General features: G+C 46.1%; 1 protein-coding gene and 1 long non-coding RNA gene across 3 annotated transcripts in view; one reads left to right on the forward strand and one right to left on the reverse strand.

Annotated features, from left to right (window-relative positions):
• The window catches only part of LOC135911488 (serine-rich adhesin for platelets-like), a 358,528-nt gene that overhangs the window by 214,826 nt on the left and 119,635 nt on the right, over positions 1 to 24,067 (reverse strand). The window lies entirely within an intron of this gene.
• Positions 4,250 to 14,573, forward strand: LOC135910503 (uncharacterized). Its single transcript, XR_010567087.1, has 3 exons — positions 4,250 to 4,798; positions 7,393 to 7,453; positions 14,403 to 14,573. It is a non-coding gene; the product is annotated as an uncharacterized lncRNA (long non-coding RNA).

Raw genomic sequence — 24,067 nt, forward strand, 5'->3', positions numbered from 1 at the left:
TGGGCAACTTAATGTGTAGAGGTTACGATGAACCTGCAGTTGAAGAGATCACGATTTCGGAGTTACTTCCGTGGTGCTGGTAACGCAGAAATAAATAATTAAATTTTAGGGATTTATATGCCATAAATACGACCTTATTATGAGGCACCCCGTAGCGGAGGACGCCATATTAATTTTGGCCACCTAGTATTCTTTAACGAACTCGAAGTACACGAGCGTGCTTGCGCTTCGCCCCCATAGAAATGCAGCCACCGCGGCCGATATCGCACCCGCAACCTCGAGCTCAACAGCGCATGCAACGCCATAGCCACTTGCTACCACGGCGGGTGAAACACAATATGCTGCTTTATAAACACATGATCATTTAGCAGAAATCGAGTGAAGGGAAGCAGTTCAATCGTAATGCTTACAAAATAATTTTTTCAGCAAAAGTGCGACTTCAAAGGCGAACGTCTGACCTAATACTTGATTTTTTATGAGATGCATTTACATTATCCACAATACGAAAACCCTGTTTATAGGAAGATTCATTCATTCATTCATTCATTCATTCATTCATTCATTCATTCATTCATTCATTCATTCATTCCGTTGTTGTATCATTTAAAGGGCGGAGAGACTGGATAAGCCTCAAATAAATGATGCCCACAAATCAAAACAGCACCTTCTAACGTGAACGAAGAAGGCTTGTTCATATTTTGGTTGCTTGGTTCCTTGCCTGCTTCATTCCTCTGCGGAGTTGATAATCAAGTGCAAAAAGCCTTGAGGTGCCATGAAAGAAAGAACGAAAACAAAAATAAGAAAAGAAAGAAAATGAAAGTCGTAGCATGACCGAAGGCGAGAACGCCGCAAAATCCTCATGTTCAGCAATAACAGAGACCAAAGCTCAGAGTGTCAAAAAGGAACAAAGGAAGAAAACAGCGATGACTAGAGCACGTTTTCAGTCAAAGTTAATACGAAGCGCGGGCCATCTAGCGCAAGGGAAATCACCGAGACGACAACCAAACACATGTTCGCGAAACTTGCGATGACCGGCCGTGCTTGCGGCGTCTTCGGGCAAGACATAAATATCGGGGTCAGTGCATTTCGATCAGTAACCAAATTCAATAGGGACGTAAGCAGCACGAGACATCACCGGGTCGATTCGCCCTGAGACGATAGGATCGCAAATATATATAGACGGTTTTGTCGCAATCTGCAAGTTCAATCGATGATATCTGCCCAGGGATTGATGCTAACACCGTTATTCGGCAGATGGAGGCGTTATTTCTTTCATTGACGCAGCGAGGAAAAGAGAGGTAGAAGAGAGTGCTGCTGCGCGGCAAGCACGCGGCGGGCAGCCTCGAGTAGCGGCGCGCGAGGCAAAACGGCAGGCTGTTTTTATGGCCTTATCTCGGTGTTCAAATTCCAAGGCGCGCGCCGCTCGCCCAGCCCCAGGGTCGAGCGCACAAGGAACGAGGCGCACGGCGGCCGGTTTCCGCAAAGCGGCTATCTGGCCGGCGCAAGGGCGGCTGGACAGCAAGCAGAGGAGCGACTCGGAAGCCAAAAAGCGAGTCAAAACGGGCAACCATAAATTTCGATTCCGCCACGCTGCTCGCAGCGCGGGGCCGCCGCGGGGAAAAGCGCAGCGGCAGCCGCCTAATGCGCGACCGCGGCAGAGCGGAGCGCGAGAGAGAAATATGGAGCCGTGCTGCTGGACGTTTCCTCCGATTTGGTTTCATATTTCTGGGGGAGAAAAAAAAAATGCATTGCGCCCTCCCTCTCTCTGCCCTTCCGCTCAGAGTCGTTTAGGCTCGCCGCCCAGCACAGAAAACCGCCGTGTATACCGAGCGAGCGAGCTGGTGGCGGCGCGCGTCTTTCAGGCCCCAAACAGTATAAACGCGCGGCCCGAACATCAAATCTTTCGTGTGCTTCCTTCGAGGGCGCAGCCCCGACGATAGGCTTTCCTTCATCATTTTTCTCGGGCGTCCGGTACGCGGAAGGATGGTGCTGCGGTGGTTCCCAGCTCGGCACGACGCACCTTTGGCCGCGGGTCGTCCCGCGCGCCACGGATGCGGCGAAATAACTCGCCGCGCTGATACGGCCAGCTAAGGGGGAGGCACGAACCGAGGACGGCGCAGTCAACACGCCATGAAATAGGAGTCGAGCGATAAAAATGTGGCCCCCACGTAAGTGATGTGTTGGAAGCGCGTATATAAGCGGACTGAAAAGCCTTCCGACTTGGCGAGTCGTCCCCCTTTCGTTCTCGGCCCGCATCGACGCTGGAGCCCGCTTGATCGTAAAAGATTACTGCCATGCACTGCCGTACGCGGGCGCGGTGGTTTTCCGCCCGAGCACTCGAGTGGCCACTTCACCGAGATTGTGCTCAAATATAGAATTATCGACGCTCGGCCTTGTCTCTATGCAGGTTCGATAATAAAAGACTCGCTTTGTTCGTGCGAGTGAAGACAGTTTACGAATTCCAGTGCACGGCAATAGCCCTGACCACAACTGGGCCCTATAGGTCGATAAAATCTCGCTTCGTAGCGGCCGCACTTGACTACTTTCACGCTTGAACCGACGTCCATGCTCTATATGTACGATAGATTGGCCGATCTGACGGCCTCTTTAAGTCGCCGCCCACCGCGTTTAACATAAGCTCGTACGCATCTCGGTGAGAATATCGATCCTCTCATCGAATGGTCTACATACATACGTACCTCGCCCTCGTTGATCGTATCGTATTAGTCAAGGCAGTTTAACCGTTCCGCGAATCGGCATTTAACCCGGGCTCCTCGAAGCGCCTCTCTGCAAAACAAGCCGCTTAACGTCGTCGCGTTTTCGACGCAAATCGTGTGACCCGCGGCGCAAGCAAATTATGCGCTCCGTAAACTTTGCACGCCTGTTTGTAAACGGGCCGTATACATACGTCCTCTCTCCTTTATGGCGTACAAAGAGCGGGAAAAGTAAATAGTCTTACTTTTCCTCGCGGTGACAAAGCGCCTTATTTAGCCCAGCTCGTGTCTATAGCAGCGCTCGGAACAGTGTATGTACACATATACGGTGGCTTCTGCCGGCACACAGGCGCGTTCTTAGCGGGGACGAGGGATCGAGGCACGTTTCTCGGCAGCAGCCATGCACTCGCGGACCGCCGCCTGCGACGACGATGTCGTTCGCGCGCGCTGGAGGAGACGGCGGGGCGCACGTCCTTTCTCCCCAACGCATTAGCGCTCGGACAGAATGGCCCATTGCCGGGCTTTGCAGTGATCCGGGCCTTGCCCCCTCCTCCCCTTTCCGATGAACCCCACGGACCTCGGCTGCGCACAACGCCGCCGCGCCATCTCGTTTTCCGCGGCCTCCTCTTGTACCGTCCCCCAAAAAACAGAGAGGGAGAGATAGCTGCGTGAAAATAAAGAAGCCCCAAATCAAGAAGATAGTCAGAAAAGAATAAATAAAGGGGAACCTTGGGAAACGAGGAGACAATAAAAGAAGGTAAGACAAGAAGAAGAAACAAAAGTACCCCAACAAAGTGTTACAAAAAGGCGGAAGCAGCTTTATCCTGGGTTTCAGCTTAAGCGGGGTTTTCCGCCTTGTGCGATACGTTCACTGTCCTGTGTGTCGCACCCAGGGAGGGGGGGGGGGGTGCAAGTGCATGGCCGATGATTTATTGGGCACACGTTAGAGGTTATCAACAACTTCCTTCCTTGTTTGATTAGCTAACTGTTTTGCGTTACTTCTGTTCCTTCTTTATACGCCAACGGTGTTTGGGGAAGACGCCGAAAGGGCGCAGCTCTGTGGGTGGACTCAATCTAGGCTCCGTTACTCTTAAGACCGGAGCGTATATATAGAACCGGTGGTGAAGAAAATTCGCATCGTTTTTGTCGTCGTCTCTAAATATGTCCTGCCTAACGATTGAATTGATGATTGATTCCTTGGCGACGTTTACGCATTAGAACAACAGTGGTGCTACGGGAAACGCTGCAGCGGATGAGTGCACATCTGCGAAGGTTCTTGCATTCAGCGCCAGGCACGCGAGATTTTTCGTTTTCCGCCCCCGTCGGCGGCCTGAATCAACCGCAGCCGTGCACAGCATAAAAACGTCACACTACGTCACACAGCAACGTAAATAGAAATTCATGCGACGTTTAGCTGTACACATGTTACTACACTGCGAAAAAATAAAAGACCAATGAATGACCCAGCCCGTAGAAAAGAATACGAGAATATCCCGTCCACATTTCTTTTTTTCGAGCACTGTGGCGGAGCTCAATTGATTTTGCAAACAGTTTGTCAACAATAACGTCCATATTGGCTCCGAGAAAATTTATGCTGAGTAAAATGTCCACAAGGTAAAACACGTTGGTTCATTTCGTTGCTGGGGTTATTGATGGCACACAGCGTGTGGCCGCTATGAGCGCCTGCAGCTTCCTTGGATAGCTTGCTGCAACTGCAGGCGAAACTCCCACTTCCTCGCTGATTGAGTGCGCTTCATCCGCGAACAGATTTCGTTCCAGAGGCTTGTGTATTGGCGTTCGCATCGGCAGGCGTCGAGAGTGCGAAAAGAAATATGAGTGCAGAGCCCCAGCCGAGCAGGTGTTACGGCCATTAACTGACCGCAGCCACATAAAAATGAGCGGCGCAGCGGCTGTCGTCTTTCATCTTTAGGCGATTAGCGCCAGCCTCACGAAGCCTATCGAAAGCACATTCGATGAAGGCGAGCACAGAGTGTGCTGCAGGGAGCGCTTTCGCGAATAAGCAAGGAGCACGAAGTGCTCGTGTGTAGACAACTGCCGATGTGTTACTTTTTGACGCCTCATCGGTAAGTTGAGTGCACATGCGCTGTGCTTTGTAAATAACATGTGTGCGCGTACGCACAAAAGTTGTACAAGCTGTTTTGCGTGTTCAAATAATTCAATGGATGCATTGCTTGCGAAGGAATTGGAAGAAAATTATTCGTGGAACGGTCACGCTGCAAGTTCGGAGATACACATCTCAGAAATGCGCGGCGTGTGTGTCAGGATTCATGCTGATTTGCTAAAATTGATTATTAAAGGTTCCGCAGTCAAATTTTGTTTACCGGATAGCTTCTTAGTGACTGTCGCATAGTTCCTCAAATTAAATATTTGATGTGTGACCCCATCAACGAGTGCTGAACTTGCGGCACTACGTGCTGCACTTGATTTCCTTAATCAGGAACCACCGCAACAATGGACAGTCTTTAGTGACTCCAAGGCAGCCCTTCAGTGCATAGAAAGCCCGATGCGCCACGGACCCAATGAACAACTGGCCTCATAAATTCGACACATGTATCATCGTAGCCATGACAAGGGACACAACATAATCTTTCAATGACTTCCAGGACATTGCAGCATCAGCGGGAATGACCAAGCCGACGAAGCCGCCCGATCTGCACATTGTAAGAATTTGGCAGTCGTAGCTGCCGGGATGAACTTGATTCTTCGTCGGGACTTAGGAGAGCAGGGTTTACTGGCAGTATTTACATTTAAAACATGAGGTGCATCGACAGTCTAGCGTGACTCCCAGATGGAGTCCGCAAGACTAACATACAGCAAACCGCTTACGAGCACACCGCTCACTAGTACATTTCGAGCATGACAACGAGCACTGAGCTCCCGACGACGAGCACACCACGAGCAGCCGGCAACCACTGCTTATAAGCACTTGGTCCCACCTTGATTCCAAGCGAACGGAAACATTCGTCCAGTCATCGTTCGACGTCACCATTCGACGTCACCGAAGATGACCCGCCCTTTTGGAGGAGGCGGGCTCACATACTCGTGTCGCACACACACACACAGGTGCAAAGGTCCGGAGCCGACGTCAGAGGGCTTCGTAGAACTCTGCTTTGTCCCGGGTGGCGCGGCCGAGTACCACATCCCTGAGCTAACCCCGCGCCACGTGGCTGCCGGTTTATTCGCAGTTCTCTGAAGGGCGCCCCGTCCGGTTGGATAGGAACACGAGCAGCGGGCTGAAAGCTGGCACGTTGCCACCCCGTCGCCCACTATCAGAATTCAAAGCTTTAAGTCAGTACTCCCTCAGAACTTCCACGCTATAGGCCTTACTCGCGTTATTAAAGTTCCTGCGGTATGTGGGGCTTCACGACAGACTAAGAACGCCGCCCCCTACCGCTCTGCAGTGTACGCGGTTTGGTCGTGCTCGTCTCTATTTCTTTCTATCTGACGTAAGCCAGTGCTATGAATGTTGACCAACCATAATTACTGTCTTGTCTCTAAATCCCATATCCTTAATAATTGGAGACAGTCAGTGCTGGAACACCTCGTATAAGTGAAGGAGCTGCCAAATCATGCTCAAAGGTGAATACGAAGAAGGCCACCGTTTACAAACTCTGACATTAATTACACTTCTTAATCTATCACGTGTTCTATTCACTGACTTAATCGGAATTCACTCTCGCCGGTAGAAGTAATCTTTTTCCAGATTGCAGCAAAAGCTCAGCAATGCTTTGCAAAGATGCCCTTAAGTGTTTCTGCACACATGGCAAAAACATGCCTGATCAATTTGCAAAATATTCAAGGAAAGCATAGACTGTTTCGGGATTGGTGTTCGAGGAGAAAGCAACCAAGCAAATACATCAACACTTTACGAAAGATTATGAAAGAAGCAGACTTTAGCGATTTGTATAGCTCTAAAGTCGTTTCCGGCGACCGCAGCAGCCTCTAATGAATTTCTTTATCATTACACAGACAACGCTTTCTTTGTACACTACAGTAATGTCTCATGTAACCTCCGCAATGAATTCAAACAAGCCGTCAGAGTCTGCGCGGCGCAGAAAAAAAAACGCAAAAATGACTTGTCTGCCAATATTGAATGAATGTGTGTGGTTTAGTGGCGCAAGGGCCAGATATGGCCAAAGAGCGCCAAGACAGTGTTAGTGATTTCGCGGTGGAATGATGAGTTCTGTGAAGATGTGACTTGGCTGTAATGTGGCCTAAGAATAGTCGCTGTAAAGTGCGTAAAATCTACGTGCTATAAAATTATGGCGATGACTAATGACGAATACTATGAACATTAAAATCCATCGTAGAAGAATGATGCAAAATAGAAAATATGGTAAAAATGGAAATGGAAATATGGAAAGATGGTAAAATTACTTGGAGCACTGCTGCCTCGCCAGAGGCCTTGAAACACAAGGGCCTAGAGGCATGTGCTATACGAAAGAGCTATCACAGCAGCATCCTCTGAAGAGAGGACCCGCTACGAACATGTGGGGCTAACAACATGCTAGACAACATCTTCCAGAAAACTTAGGACTGCGTTGGTGTCAAATAAAGTTTCTGGGCCGAGTAGCATTACGGGATGTAGGGGGATGTGCTGCCGGTATGCTAGAGAAAAATGTTTTCTTCTGTGAAATTCGGCTGCCCGACACTCCAGGAGGACGTGGAGGACGGTCAGCCTCTCCCCGCATCTACCGCAGGTTGGAGGATCATTTTCAGTGAGTAAAAAGTTATGCGTGCCAAATGTGTGTCCTATTCTGAGGCGACAGAATAGGACATCTGTTCGCCGTGATTTTGTTACGGAGGGTGAAGAACCGAACTGTGGCTTTATCACGTGCAGTTTGTTGTTTACTTCTGCGTCCCATATACGTTGCCAGTGGTTTCGCAGTTTCCTTCTTAAGAAAGGCTTCAGGTCTGTGACAGGGACCGAAGCAGTAGGATTAACTGCATGCAATGAAATTGATGTGGCCATCTGGTCCACTAGAACGTTACTCTGGATGCCCCTATGGCCAGGTATCCAGCATATAATCACATGCTGGTTAGATGCATATGCTTTACATAAGACGGAATAGAGTTCAATTATAACATGATTTTTGTGCTTACAAAACGATATCAAAGACTTCACAACACTTAGGGAGTCCGTATATATGACTGATTTTTCGAGTTTCTATTTCCTTATATGCTTCATGGTCGACAATATTGCGTAGGCCTCAGCCGTAAAGATACTAGTTTCCGGATGCAGTACGTCGGATTGCGAGAAGGATGGACCGACGGCTGCATAGGACACCCCGTCGTGTGACTTCGATGCGTCTGTGTAGAACTCCGTGCAGGAGTGCTTGTGCTGGAGTTCCCGAAAATGCATTTGGATTTCAATCTCTGGAGCGTGTTTTGTAACTTGCATGAAAGATATATAGCATTGTATCAGCTGCCACTCCCAAGGAGGTATAGCAGCTTGGCTGGATACATTAGGCGAAGCTCGAGTAGTGGGACATGCATTTCATGACTATAGCTCCCTCACACGCAGCGAGAAAGGCTGTCTTACGGAGGGACGATTACGAAAGAGTGTAGCATATGTCATATCGTTAACGGTATTAAAACACGGATGTTGAGGATTAGAGTGGACTTTCAGAAAATATGTTTGGCTGATGTATGTTCTCTGCAGATGAAGTGACCACTCATTTGGCCACTCAGTGACCACTCAGTGACCACTCAGTGACCACTCAGTGACCACTCAGTGACCACTCTGCCAATATTACTTGATTGCCTTTTGAAATCCCATCCGTGCCTTTTTGAAGAAATCAGTGAACGTCGTGCAAAACTTGTATTCAGGTTTGGGCCTTTCTCTCGCACTCTTAGTGGAAAACGGCGTGATTTGTTTTGAGCTTAAATGTAGTCTTGCTTACAAAGCACAAAATAATCTGTACGGTGTAGCACGCAAAGGGTCTTTCATCAGAGAACGTTCACTGTTTACAGGAACAAATCTTCACCTATGCTTTCTAAGAATCACGCGAATTTCGCTGAACATGGTTTACATATGCTTAGCTACGGCGTCACAAGAAATCGCCAGGCACCAGTCACTTCTTTATTTCCTTACTTACTGCGAAAATCACGGTTGAAAGAATCTGACGTGATCTTTAGAACAACCCCATAGTGCTCTGGGAAACCTTTAGAGTACTCGAGTACTACAGGAAGAATTCATAGAAACCCCTTGAGAATAATGAGACTTCCCCACTACCAGAAAAAGCCCGCAGCTTGCATGCATCAGCCGACGCGCAATGTCGGCAGGGCCATATATTTGCGAGCAGGACCAGCAATATATGTCCCGGTTGGCTGGTCTTTACTTAGTTCCCCCTTATTGCTGGCCCGATATTTCTTCAAACCTTTGGATCCCCATTATTTCGTTATACGTCGTGTTCTGCTAGAACCAAAGAGTGTCGAACGGAACCAACCAACTAACGATCAAGGTCGGCCCATTCCCTTACAAAAATGACTTTAGACTGTCTATAGAAAGTCTATAGACTTCTTTTAGACGACCTTTCCTTTCTATAGATTTGGCCTTTTGTTGATACAAAGTCTGTAGACTGTCTATAGACGAAAGTCGATAAAGTTTCTATTTCTTTTTGTCTATACGCAGTCTATAGACGGTCTATAGAAAAAAGTCGATAAGGTGTTTGAGCTTTTTTGCCTACTTCCCCTCTATGGACTACTTATAGACGAAAGTCGATACAGCTTCTATCTATTTTTGTCCATACTTTGTCTATAGACTTTCTATAGACGAAAGTCGATAAGGTTTCTATTTCTTTTGTCTACTCGCAGTCTATAGACAGTTTATAGAAAAAAGTCGATAAGGAGTTTGTTTCTTTATTGTATCCTTCCCCTCTATGGACTACCTATAGACAAAAGTGGATTACGGTCTCTATCTATTTTTGTCTATACTCTGCCTATAGACTCTCTATATTAGACAGTTAATAATAATAGTCGGCTAAGGTTTCTATTTCTTTTTCTCTCCTGGTGTATTGAATGTCTATATAAGAAAGTCGATAATATGTAATGCCGAGTTCCCATACTCCCCGCCCTCTGCGAAGGCGATGATATGGCACTGGTTCATGCGCGACCGGCACCGCGTGCAACGCCGGCGCGGCGGGCAAACCGTGCAGACTGCTAGTCGTCATTCGGTGCAGCTGCACCGAACGAGGATCGCGGCGGAACAGGCAACGTCCGAGTCACAAAGGTCTTCCAGGCACCCGAAGGCCCTAATCCTGGCTGCTTCCCGGACGTACACTTCGCGAGACCAGCTGGTGAAGGTCAGATGGTGATGATGTGGCAAATGTGCTGAATAAGTCGCGAAAGCCGGCAGACCAGGTGGTGAATTCACCACCTGGTCTGCCTCTGAGTTTTCGTGGTATTGCATGTCTATAGATTAACAGTAGACAAACATCGTTAATCTGGGCCCAACCCGTGTACGCTGTAACCAAGCGCAGGTACCGGAGGATAATACGTAGCTGCGTTTGATATAAGCCACTGAAGTTGTATACTGCTGAGATTGCTGTAGAGCCTATTTGTAGACATTAGTATACACAAAGTGTATACCTCCGCATTTGTTGACCACATGATATGATCTACGTAGTCGGTCTCGGCAATCCCAAGACAGTCTTCACAGTTGTCGCATCACTTTTGCGGCAGTAGAATAAAGAAAGCAAAACGCCGATCCAATTGTTATAATAGTTGTTATGAACGCCAGCTTCAGCTACAAGTGGATTCCAAACAGGCATCGAGATAACAGCAAGGACACTCGTAATGTTTGTAGCTGACAACGCGGACTTTGTGAATGTGCGATGAACCGATGTCGCGCATGTGGTGTTCGCGTTGTGTGTCGTCCGATTCTCGGATACTTTTCCCATTTTCTTCATACCTCGGCTGCGTCACTAACATAGGGCGGTTTTTTGTTGACTGATATCCTGCACTATAAACCCATCAAAGTTTCTCATTCACTTAAGATAGGTGCCAAATTATCAGAGCCCACCCAGTATTTCGCCGGCGGTATGCCTGGGCAGCCACGCATATGAGTACCTCAATGCTGTACTGATTGCTTTGACCTATCACCGGAACAGAAAATTAGCACTAACATACGTGCGGGCATCACATTTGGTGGTACGCTGGAAGATATGCTACAAGTACGCTGTATTACTAATCGACGCTGGCAATAATGCGTCTGAAACCTTTGAAGGGCCCTGTAATGGCTTTTACAAACAGCGCATTCAAGTTAGCGTTCCAGTCTCATACGATAGCCCACAGCGTTTGTCATACAATCTGCCAGCGCATTTCCTTCGTCCACGAAAAAAGATGAATAATGGTGATAAAGATGAATAAGCCACCCGTTCCGCCGCGCATGGCGCGCAGAGAGAGAGCGAAAAAAAAAAATGAAGGAGGAAAAGGCGCTCACACTCCTCCAAGCGCGCGCGCTCTTGCGCGCGGAGCTCCTGCGCGTGCGCGGAGATCTTGCGCATGCGCGGCGGTGCGCCATCTCAACGAGTGTGCCAGGCACGTATACGGTTGTATCGGTGTGCGGTGTCCGCCTGAACGTTGGTGTCTGTGTATGTGTGTCATCTTTGTGGCATCACACGTCAACTACACTGAACGGTAAGCTTTAGCAAAGATGTTTTGCGTCAATAGCTCATGATTATGTGAGCGCATTTCGTAGCGCGAAGCGGCTGCATGTAGCGCAGGCGAGTCGGGTATAGTGTCGGTTTGTCGTTGACATGGTTTCATAACGCGCTCTTGTTCTCGCTTCTACTATACGGAATGTTTTACGGCGAGCGATCGCTCGGGCTTGTTGATTTTCGCATAATAGTTTAGGTGCGTAAAGAAGGAAGCTACACCATGTTTTAACTTGATATTGAGCTACCACTAAGCGGATTGTGTATGTTGGGCAGCCAGTGTGGTAGATCTCATTTCGTGGCGCTTGATCCGGCCGCGATGAATGCTGCGCCGCATGTGTAGTGAAATTCTCGTGACACGCTTTACGTATATATCTCGAAATTGTGTTAGCATCAAGAATGTTCTGACAGACACGTATAGTTAAATAACTGCTAACGTACTCGGATGAAAGGCCGTGTTTGCGGGGCATGCATCAGCAGTGTGTGCACTGCCGTTTTCGCATTGTTTTTAAGGTAGCAGTATTTTTAAGGTTTCTGGCAACCAATCTAAATAATTTTGGGAAGTTGCCGCAAGCAAAACACGAGACTTGAAGAAATGTCAAGCGAAAATCTCTAGATTCACCCAATCTATTTATATGCAACCACAAACGCTTTTGGAGCATGAAACCTGCGATAAGCTCAGTCACTCGCAGCTTCGCAACTTAGCCGAAAAAATTGGAGCACAATAAATTAGTCGCTCCGGGAAGCACCTTTACACGTTTCAGACTGAAGGCATTGCGTTTGACGGTAGTTGGAAGATTTGTTTTTTGTCTCTTTTTCAAACAGTTTGGCAGCAGAACTTATCGTTCGAGCTATATGAAAAGCGTTAAGCGCCTTTCGATGCTTTGGGGTTATGCAGTTTACGTGCTCTTAATCTCTAGGCAGCTGCTGGCGCAGATTCGCATTGTGCCAGTCGTGCACGGTATGGAGCCCTTGTCGTGCGCAATAAGTGTTCCGGTTTTCATTACTGTTGCATGTAGTGCCGTCGTCTTGGACAGACAGCATGCTATATGCGCTGTACAAAAGAAAAAAGAGCCAGATTATTAATTTGGTGGTCTTTTCTTAGTAGATAACGCACAGATTATTCAAATAATTCAGTGGACATTGCATTTGTTCTACCCTTATTAACACACCTAAGAGATCGTAACATGTTTTAGTTGATAAGTGACTTGATCAGTACGCCCCCATTCATGCGCATTCTACTGAAAGTGTGGCAAATGTATTCATCTCGAAGTATGAGAAAAGAGACAATGCAGACTGTTCTAAGCGGAAATAAATTGCAAATGTTAACGTGATTGTTCAAAACTGCAGTCAGTATGCTGAGCATGTTCGATCGGCACGGGCACATTGCATTAACACCTGAAAAATGTGCACAGTCCAGCAGGGTATCTTTGTTTCAACAATTAATATTATAGGAATCGTTTGGGATTCTCACATTTATTTTTATAAGTACACTGTGTGTCACATGAACCTGTCTTGAAACGAAACGTACCGTTGCTAACACCGGCGACCATTATGGTTGTCTAACTGCTTATCATATCTATAATATAACGAAACATCATAATGGTACTGATTAATATTGCCATGTAGTCTTTAGTCATAGGTAAACAAAGTCAACTAGAGGCATAAGTGGTGAGAGCAAATTATATAGAAAACTACTATTGAACCGTAAAAATAACTCATTGTATAGTTTTCCCTCACATTGTTGCATTTGTTTTACGCGTGTCTCTGTGTCTTCCGTGCTGTACTCGTGTGGCCATCAATTACGAACTTGCCGAAGCCCTTGTCAGCTTTATTAAACAAGGGATTCAAGTCAGTTGCATCTAATACTACATGTTAAGTGACTGACGTGTTATTCGTTTTATCTAAATATTATGGACTGGCACTACTTGGCAAGCATTAAACCATAGTATTTTTTATTGCACTTAAGCTGCAGGCGTCATAGATTGCCAGAAAATTTTCATGAAAACAGCCAGGAAAGGCTTGGAAAAAGATCGGGAAACTTTAAATTGGCCACATAGGTATGCTGTCTTGTTACATGTCAAAGTTTCCAGAAAGTATCTGTGTTAAATATATTTTTAAAACGTTTCACTTCATAAAAATTGAAGGAAATTGGTTCTATTTATTGAAAAAAAAGAAAGTCAAGCAGACTGACAAGGCATTTCTTACTCAATACGCTTTTTTTTTTGCGTTAACTAACCGTCCTGAACCTCGATAGCCTAGAAAAAAATTTCATCTTTCAAAGCACCTTAAATAATTTACTGTGATAGAATTCATTCGAACTATACTATCAGTTCTGTTTCATAGGAGGTGCATATCTGTCGTGCCATGACACAAAGTGCTCGTGTGGTATTTCGGGTGCTCATGTGGTATACCTAACTTGGAAACCTGTTAGCATGCCCAAGAGGCCTCATTACCTGCAAGAAATTAAGGTACCATATCAATACAATCAACCCATCCGCCATCTGTTGAAGTTATGGCCAATGACCCATTCATTTAAAAGTATGAGAAATACATTTCAATGTGTACTAAGCAAAATAAATTACAATCTTAGGCACGATACTGGGAATATTCCAGTCACGTCTCCTGAAAACATCCCTCTGCACGGGCATACTTAACTACCAGCCAAAAAAACTGTACAGACAGCCCAACTGGGTAACGTTTCCGCAATAAATATAGGGACCATTTGGGATAAGTAGATTAATGCATCATATATGAACTTGTCATAAAAGGGAACATACTGTTGCTGACATGAGCAGCAGTTGTGACTGTTTAATTGTTCACCATACCATGCAATAGAACATTGCATAAAGCTACTGATTTGTATTGACAAGCAGCCATTAGTCATAGTGAAACCGCATTAAGTATTGACTTAGATGGTTTGAGTAAATATATTCAGCTGCTTAATGAACACACAAAGAATACACATCTGTTATTTTTGCCTCATATTGCTGCATGTACTTATTTGCAGCATACACCTGCAGCACCTTTGGGACTAATGACACAAAGGTCAAGGCCAGCCTGGCGACCATGCTTGCCAAGGAGTAGTGTAAATATTTAATCTGTTTCCATAATAGCATAAGACAAGAATTTAAGGAATTCATGTATTATATCGAGCAATAAAAACGGTTAATGTATTGCCGGTGCATTTGTTTTATTTTTTGCACTGCATGATTCAGCACTATATAAATTCTTTCTGTTTATGCAACATATATGAAAGTACAGCTGGTTCAGGAGCTTTATTAATCTACTATTGGTAATGCATAAGTGCAGATGAAAAGGAACAGGTGGACATGCATAATATCTGCATTCCATGCATTTCCATGCATTTCATATCTATAAAATGAAATGAAATACATTCAAAACGTTTTCCTACCGCATGTAATGAAAAATGTAAACTAACTTGTAGATAGCCGCTATGGAGTTATGGCCTTATACACTCTTTGCAGACTTGTCTATAAAATGTCCATAAAAAGTGTATGGCCATAAGTCTGTAGACGGTCTATAGACAGTCTATAGACTTAGACTTCTTATAGACTAGTCTATAAAAAGTGTATGGCCATAAGTCTATAGACAGTGTATAGACAGTCTATAGACTCAGACTTTTTATAGACTAGTCTATAAAAAGCGTGCGGCCATAAGTCTATAGACTGTCTATAGGCTAGTCTAAAGAAATGTCTATAGACAGTCTATAAACTCAGACTTTTTATAGACCAGTCTATAAAAAGTGTGCGGCCATAAATCTATAGACTGTCTATAGACCAGTCTAAAGAAATGTCTATAAACAGTCTATAGACTTCATAGAAAAATGTCTATGGACTGTCTATGGATTTTCTATAAAAATTTTTGTAAGGGTTGCTTTCTAGCACACAACTACGGCAGAATGACCCGTCGTATGTTAAGATATACGACACTTGCCACACATGTGAGCGCAGCCTCGATTGCATTAGTGATGCGCTCTCTTGTGGGAAATTGTATTGGGCAGAATTGGGCGAGAAAAATATTCTTATTATGTTTGAATACCCCCTCGTATCTCTGACTCGAAATTACTGCTGATCTAAAGTTTTCTATAAACTCCCGCTTATGTATTATTTGGCTTGATGTTTCCCTAGCTGGAAGTTGCTCTTAGAGGTAACCGTTACATCCGCAGGTCCGCTCGTGACCGCCCAATTTCGAATCTTAGTCTAGCTCTGCGTGCTGTACATTTCGGGAGTGGAAATGAACACTATCTATAAGTTTTCTTAACGGAGGAGTGAAAGGGGGGGATATATTTCTTTCAAAGACACCAACAATTTGCACAAACGCTCGATTAGAATAACCCTCATCAAATATCTTAAAATATAGTTTTTGATTAGAGCATACAAATATCTTGCGTACAGACGCACTCAAGCGGAGTTTGGGTTCTTGGACATGCAAGGCATTTGCGTCTCCTCATCTGAAGGTCTCTAAAATGAAGGTGTTTCTTTTTTTTTTTTTTGGAATAGCGTACGCAAGCGGCTTAGTGTACTGAAATACAAAGCTATTCGCGCTTTCCAGATACGCTAGCGCCGCCGCGCGGATGTTTTCGGAACCCGGGAGGGGGTGATGGATTTCCCGCCCGCGCGGTTTCTGCAGCTTTGTTGGCGTTTTGGTACTCTTTGATATGGGAAAAAAAAAACAGTCGACGAGCGAAGAGCAACCGCATGTGCAGTGTGCCACAATGCACAAATCGTGCAATATTGGGTGCAATACTGGGTAAAGTATTGGGAAAAGCACCACTTTCCAAAAGAAAAAAAAAAAGACAGGAAGTTGTGGGTGATCAAGCTCCGCATCGGGAAGCAAGTGAGCGAAGAAATAGTCATATGTAGCGAGAATTTCAACAAAAACTTCTTTTGGGGCCACCTTGGTGAGTGTACTTGACTGTTGCTCAATGATTTCATTTTATTTTTGTGGCGAGCTCTTACGAAAGCGGCTGAAGAGAAACGCTGTGCCTTCGCAGAAGATCCCGCTGCGGTCCCACGAAGCAAGACTGAGACCGTGGTGTAACTGAGACCTAGCGGTGGCCGAAGAAGGCCCTCTACAGATTCCCAAAGTAAATTTAAGTACACAAGTGCCACCGTTTAAGTTTTCTGCCTGCTCTCGCGCTGTTTCGGCAAATACTCTGTGACGGTGCCTGACGCTGCGTCGCGAGCATTGCAAACTAGAGAACCTATTCCGCAACTGTTCGTAGTCGTTTTGTGTGAGAACGAAACAGGCGGTCTATGCACAAGGCGTTCGCTGATTTTTTTTTTCTTTTGCTGTATTCAAAGGTGTGTACTGATCGGGGGTCGAGCGCATGTGTTTCTGATTTTGTAGTTTTGTTTGGTCTTAAAGTATCTCTTCTATAACAATGTTGCAAGAAACAAGGGCCAGGACTACGTACCTGAAGCGGTCATTGATGAAGAATGCGCATGCGAGCTTCTCTACAGCACGCGAAAACATTAATCGTGCTGTAAAACGGGGTGCGCTGGCACACGTCATAGTGTCACTCATATATTGTAAATCGGCACTACTGAAATGTTTAGTTATTATCTGGCATCATTAACAAGCATTTCGTATATAAGCCGGTGCGTCGAGCCATTTATCTCATCGTGAATGCACCCAACGTTTCCCTTATGCAGTGGCATAAAGCGCATACTGCGCTTTGTTTACATCTGACCGCTACCGATTAACTGCTTGGTGTCAATTCTTGTACATCGCGTATAGATTACGAAACGTAAGGATACATAGTGACCTTTACGGCGCCGGTTACACTGCAGACTTGAACTTTTATAGTATGCGGCAGGCCTCTCACGGCGCTTGTCTGCAGGCAGAGTTACTCGACCTGAACAGCCGCGCTTGTCGTCTTTCGTATTTCACACCATATTATATGGCCAGCGTTAAACGTAGCCTCTCCCTCTACAACACATCTCTGCGTTTCCTTAGCAATGTTAAGGACCGCGCTTAGAGATACCAGAGGCCCGTAAGCCGCCTGCTCCTGCAGATGCGCACGCTTTCGTATCGCCTCCATCACCTCTATCCCCGCCATATTGGAACGTTCTCCGCGCCACCTATACGCGCTGGAAAGTGCGAATACTATAAGAATCATCTGTGCTCGTTTTTCATTCTTCTGTGCGTATGGTTGATCGCGCACCGTAACTTTAGGTCCCCTATTTCGAAAACTCCGTAATATAGCTGCTTAACTCAACCGCGCGGCACAAGACAGGATAGACGACCGGTGTAACGAAGAGGCACCCTCGCCGGCACCCCTTCCCGGGTACGCGGCATGCTCCTTTAGGGCACAACAGCAACATATCATACGCACAAAAAGCATTAGATAGGGTTGTTCCGGTTGGCTGATGTGAAAGTGTGCGTACAATGTTCCTAGCTCGGCTATGCGAGTGGTGTTTGGCATTAGTGTATGGTGAGCGTAAACATATCTGGTACGCCGCCACACATTGCATTTTTTTTATTCTCTCTCTCGCTCTCTCTCTCTCTCTCTCTCTCTCGTGCGACTGAAGAGGTGCAGGGTAGTCGGCTGCTCCGCCATCAGAGGCCGACTTTTCGCCTTCCCTGGCAATAAATATCTTCGTTCCAACTGCTTCTTTTTATCCTGCACCCACAAGAATTTTTGTGAGAAGAGAAAGCGGTCGGCTCTGTAGCAACCACTTTCGACTTACAGCGCAGTGGAAGAGCGATGCCATGGCAGGCAAGTAAGAGGAATTAGAGAGAGAGAGAGAGAGAGACAGAAAAAAAAAAGAAACGAGTGGCAGTGGGCGCCGCAGAAAGAAATGAAGGTTCCTAGAAACCGCGTCAAACTGTTGAGTGCGGGAAAAGAAAAAAAAAAGATAAGTAGAGAGGGAACTGAGAGGAAAAGCTAGGGTGGAAAGGCACACAAAATGAAAGAAAGAAGACAGGCCAAGCCCGCCACCAACGATAGGGGAAGAAGAAGACGCGCGAGGACGACTCGGTGGAGACGCAACCGAAATAAGCCGAGCGCGAAAATGCAAATGAGCGCCGCGCTGCCGCACACGCGCCCAGTTGCAGCGCGAGTGCGCGGGCCGTGAGCAGCTTCGACAAGAAAGCGAGACAACGCCGTTGCACGCTGCAGAAACTTGGCTGCAGGGTGTGGGGGGGCAACCTCCGCCGCTCTTCACCTCCTTTCTTACTTCTTCCCCTTCACGCGCTCAAAACGCGCGGCGTGGAAGGTTGCGGTGGTAGCGGGGAGGTGAGGCGGGATGTCGGCGGCGGTGCGTGCCGGGCGCGGCGCGCACGCGAGCAGCGACGAGCGCGCGCTCGAGACGTGCGGCCCCCGCCGTGCGCAAAAATAGGGCGCAGCGAAGGGACAAACGAGGATCCCAGCCGCGTGCGAGCTGCAAGGCAGCGCGCAACTGCGTCCGGAACGCGTCAGCGCTATCAAAATTCGGGAAAGTCACGCGAGCGTAGAATTTCGCCATCCGCACGGGCCTCCACGAGCGAGGTATACGTAGACGAGTGAGAGAACCCGCGCGCTCTTGCTCTTGGCTCCCCATTCGCGCCTCGAGATGGGGAAAATGCGAGAAGGGGGCGGACGATAACGAGACAAATAAGAGAGAAAGTGACAGCGCCGCTGGCTGAGATAGCAGGCAGCGGCCGCGTTGTACGCATAACGAATGCGAAGAATGCCGGCAAACCAGGAGAGCGGAAAAATATTAAAAGGCCCCCTGCTCGCCGCTGATGTTGAGCGGTTGCATTGCAACAGAAGCGCTGACTTGATTAGGGCACACTTTTCTTTTTGTCGTGGGACAGCCAGAAGAAGGCACAAACACACGAAGGTTCGCTAAGCGGCGTGGAAACAGCTACATTTCGGAAACACCGAAGTGATACGGCCTTGCCGTGTTAGCACACGCAATGTTTTCGCGCTCTAAACGGCTGTGCGCTTACGCAATACGTGCACATGAGTGCCATCACTGACGCGTTGTCTAAATTTAAAGACAAGTTAAAGCTGAAGAAATGCTTGAAACGCGGAAGAATTCTCTCACGGTGCAGAAAAAGCGGCGAAGCCCCGGCGAGTGCAACTGATAGACCAGGGCCCCATGTTCACAAAAAGCACTTATTCTAATATTCTTCGTAAGAGTACACGCCAGCCAATCCTGGTGTTGGACATATTATTAGCCGGCCAGGGCAAATATCTGTGAATTCGGCTCTAGTGTAGTCAACAAACCTGTATGCCAGAAGAACCGTCGCACATTACGAGCGGACACTTAATGTGCGGAAAAATGTTTCGATGGTGCAGCATAATAATCAGTACTGTTTCCGGTACAAAGGCACCACCACCTCAAGCTTGAGACTTCTTCAATCATGGGAAGACGAGGAAACGATTATAGTTCTCAGATGAGACTCGCTGTACTCATTGCGCCTCTTAATGATACCTCCGACAATTACATTTTCCTATATACGCCATGGAAGTAACAGAAATGTTTTGTGCGGTCACGGATGCATATATATATATGTATATGTTTTCATGCAAACGCTGCTCGTAAGACAAAAGTATGAGGTAAATTTTATTTACATACAAGGGCTGGAGAGGCTCGTGACATGTGTAATGTGATAGCAGGGCGGTGGAGGAGGTGGAGGAGGAAATAAAGGGAGAAGGCAGGGGTGTTAACCAGAAATGCGTCTGGTTGGCTACCCTTCTCTGGGAGACCGGAGAGAGGGAATAGAAAGATACGATATGGGGAGGGAGGGGAGGGGGAGGAATGGCGCGGTGAGCTGGCGCCCAACAGAAAGAAAAAAGTGCCTTCATAGCTTTGTGGGCCGACGAGCGATGGGGACGGTCTTCAAGGAGCGCCTGCACGGCCAACGGCCGATCGTCCATTCATCGCAATGCGATAGATAGTGTTTGTCTTTCCGACTGAAATCGATGACAATGGCATAATAAATGTTCGATGTTCTCTTTCACGCCGCAGACGTCGCATGCAGCACTGTCGGTCATTCCAAGGCCATAGCACGCATTAATGTCGCTACAGCGGCATGCCTTGCTTAAGTATAGCTGCTTTTTGGCCTGTCTGGTCTGTAAAATTCAAGTACGAGAGAAAAATGGGAGAAGGTTGCCCCTAAATTGAATTTCTGCAACTAGTCTGTCCAGGTCCCATTCGGCTGTCTCTTGCCGCAAACCGACCTTTACCTCCGTTTACGCGCGCACACCCATACGTGTGCCAGTGTGTGCGGGCACATGTGTGCTTGTCAGTACGTACAGCCCATCCCAAAATATTTAAAGACCATGAAATTCGGGAGAAAGTTGAAAATCTTCGCAAAGCATACTGAAAATTAGGTGCTAGAACTGGTGGCGTCGCGTGAAAGTATCCGCTGTACGTTTATATTCGAAGGCGGATGCACACGCCGCGACTAATTCTTGCTTCGGATGCCGTGCTCCGCAAGCTTTTGCGGTTGGCAATACGTGTGCGTGAGTGTGTCAGCGGCTCGTCGTATGGTGAAGCGCCGTGGAAACAATCCAATGTTCCTGCGCACAGTTCGCAGGCGTTGATGAACTTTGGCGAAATTCTGTGCAGGAGTGGTTTAAAATACAGGCGAAAATACGTAACATTCTGTAGCGGAATATGTGTTAGTCTCTTCTAGTTAGCCTTTCAATAATTCACATATTAGTCGAGCACTACTACAGTATAAGTTCGTAAAAGCAGCGAGTTCATAAAAGAAAAACGGAATCGTAATCCAATGTTTTTAACTTCAAAAGCTTTCTTAAAAAAAGAAAGTCTCCAAAATTTACTCACAACACTACAGATGAATTTTCTGCAATGGCGGACATCATTATTAGTTAGATTAGCAATTACCTGACCGTCGCAAGTTTGTTCAGTTAGACCACACTTCTGAAACTGTGGCCAGTACATTGAGCTGTACCCCAGAGTTCCGTTTTGGCCCCTATCCTGTTCCTTTTGTTCATAAACAACATAACTAATTAGCTTGAATCCAAGGCTAGGTGATTTGCAGACGACTGCGTCCTGTATCGAGAAGCACTAAATCGACAAGATCAAATTAGTCTTAATAAGAATTTTTCTTTGATAGCCCAATGGTGTGAAAACTGGCAAATGGCCATCAACGTTGATAAAATAGTTTCAATATCAATAAGAAATAAGAAATCCAAGCTTACGTTTACATACGGCTGTAATAATACTATACTTCACACTATCACTCAGTATAAGTATACTTGGGCGTTATCATATCATCAGGCTTAGGATGGTCGGCTCTTGTAGAGCACGTAGCAAGCAAAGCGATGCGAAAGCTTGTGTTCTTAAACCGGGCCCTGCGATACTCTACGAAGGAAGGCAAGCTCTTGGCCTATGTGAGAATCATACGTCCTGTCTTAGAATATGCGAACGTGGCGTGGTTTCCCTTTGCCCAAATCGGATAGCTACTCTTGAGGCTGTCCAGCGAAAAGCCGTGCGTTTTATCTCTAACAGATATAGGCGCACCGACTCGCCTACTCAGATGCTATCCGAGATCGGCCTTCATACACTAAGCAGACGTGCGACGCTGTGCCGACTCAAATCTCATCCTGCATAATAAGGTTCAAGTGGATTCTAACACCTACATTTCCTATAACACATCCAGAGAAACCCGCCATAAGCATCACCTTACACTCCAAGAATATTCTTGCGCTAACAATACATTTAGTTTTTCGGTCTTCCCGCGAGCTGTTCGCGACTGGAATGCTTTACTAAAGTTCAGACGGTAGTCACACATTCCACTATTGACAAATTTGTTAAACTTGCTGGCCAAGCAGTACTGTAACAACGACTAAGTGATGTTATCATCGTTGTGTTATCATTTTAATTACCAAGTGTTGGAAATCTGTGATGTGAAATTATAGATGATGCTATCACTTGTATATCTCATATGCTTGTTCTTGTTTTCTTCCGTTTTTTATTTCTCTTTTTGCAAAACATCATATGTAAATTAAATAGGTTGATTGCGCGTTGTGTTTTTGCCACACTCATTGCTGTTAACATAGGTCCATTATCCTTTACTCTTACTGAGTGCCCTTTTGTATCCTTACGTAAATGCCTGTACTACAATGTCTACTGACACTTCTAACCACTCCTGTAAAAATCTCTGATGGGATTGACAGTATCACAAAATAAATAAATAAATTTTCAAGAAATGTCAAATAAACAATTTCACTGATTAAAGTAATACATTAATTAACTTCTTATTTACATACTTTACGCTACGCTTTTTTATTTGAAAGTTAGGGCAAATCGTCCTAAATGTCTAGTTACGTGTTTCTAAATTCAAAAATGGACACGTAGACAGAAATAAAATGGCTTGAAATTATTCGTTCAATTTACCTGATTATGCACGCGGCTCCGTGAAGCGCGGCTCTCCGTCCAGTCCATCTGTCACGTAGAATAGTGGCGTAGAATGAAGCCGACATTCCACGAGCTTATTCCGATTGGCTGTTCGCGCAACTTCCGATTCACCGCATAGCCACTGCAGCATAGAGGGCGAGACAAACCGCCTTATCGCTCGATGTGGCGAAGTTTCATCTTGCGCCACCTATCTGAACGAATGATTTGGCGTCAGTTATCTTGATCTATGTAGTCATTTTTAAGTGTAGAAGCACGAAAGACAACATTTATGACAATTTCCTCCAACTTTCTAATATAAGCATGCGCCGTAAGGTGTGCAACTAAGAAATTAATTATTTTAATCACGCAAATAAGTGAAATTATTGATTTGGCTTGCCTGCAAATTATGTCCGCCTGAGCAGATAATTTATCTGTAGGGTCATGATTCAAGTATATCTTGTAAAACTTTAAAATACATAATTAAATTTAGGAAAATGTGTGCGAAGTACACACACACACACACACACACACACACACACACACACGCACACGCACACGCACACGCACACGCACACACACACACACACAGACACACACACACACACACACACACACACAGAGTATATCGTGCCCGTACTGTGATGTCTACTAAGCACTTCATATGATTATGACGCACGATCAGCACGAAAGCATAACCGGAATACTTTTGACAGTTTGGATTTATTTAATGTATGTGCACCCCTAATAGCGCGGTATAAACGAGCCTTCTTGCCTTTGGCCCACACTGGAATGCGGCCGCCGCTGCCTGAATTGAACCCGCGACTTCGCGCTCTGCACCGCAACGCCACACAGCTACCATGGTGGTTGTAGGAAAATGTAGCTGTAATATATAACGAAATGTAGAAATAACAATGAAAATAGAAATGAAACTGGACGAAAATGCAACTTACCGTCAATGCAACCAACATCTTTCGAATTCAATTAATTAAAAACCGCCCTTAATTCCCCCGTAGTATATGCTTTGCTTGGCTTCATGACGTGTTGGCTTCATGTTTGGTTAACTAGTGACCAACGAAAAAATCAACCTCTCGGTCCTAAATTTGCTCTTTAATTGTTATAACACCATGAACCACCATAAACGTCACTGATGCATAGATATAGGAGCTTGACGGCTTTCAACAGTTAAAGGAAATAGCAGTACTTGCCGAGAAAAAAATACTAGAAGATGTAAAATACGCTGCTAGGTACTAAAATCAAGAAGGGGGCCTGGCAGATGGAGTTGCACAGGTGATAT

Source organism: Dermacentor albipictus, chromosome 1, assembly GCF_038994185.2.
Source record: "Dermacentor albipictus isolate Rhodes 1998 colony chromosome 1, USDA_Dalb.pri_finalv2, whole genome shotgun sequence".
NCBI classification, from domain to species: domain Eukaryota; kingdom Metazoa; phylum Arthropoda; class Arachnida; order Ixodida; family Ixodidae; genus Dermacentor; species Dermacentor albipictus.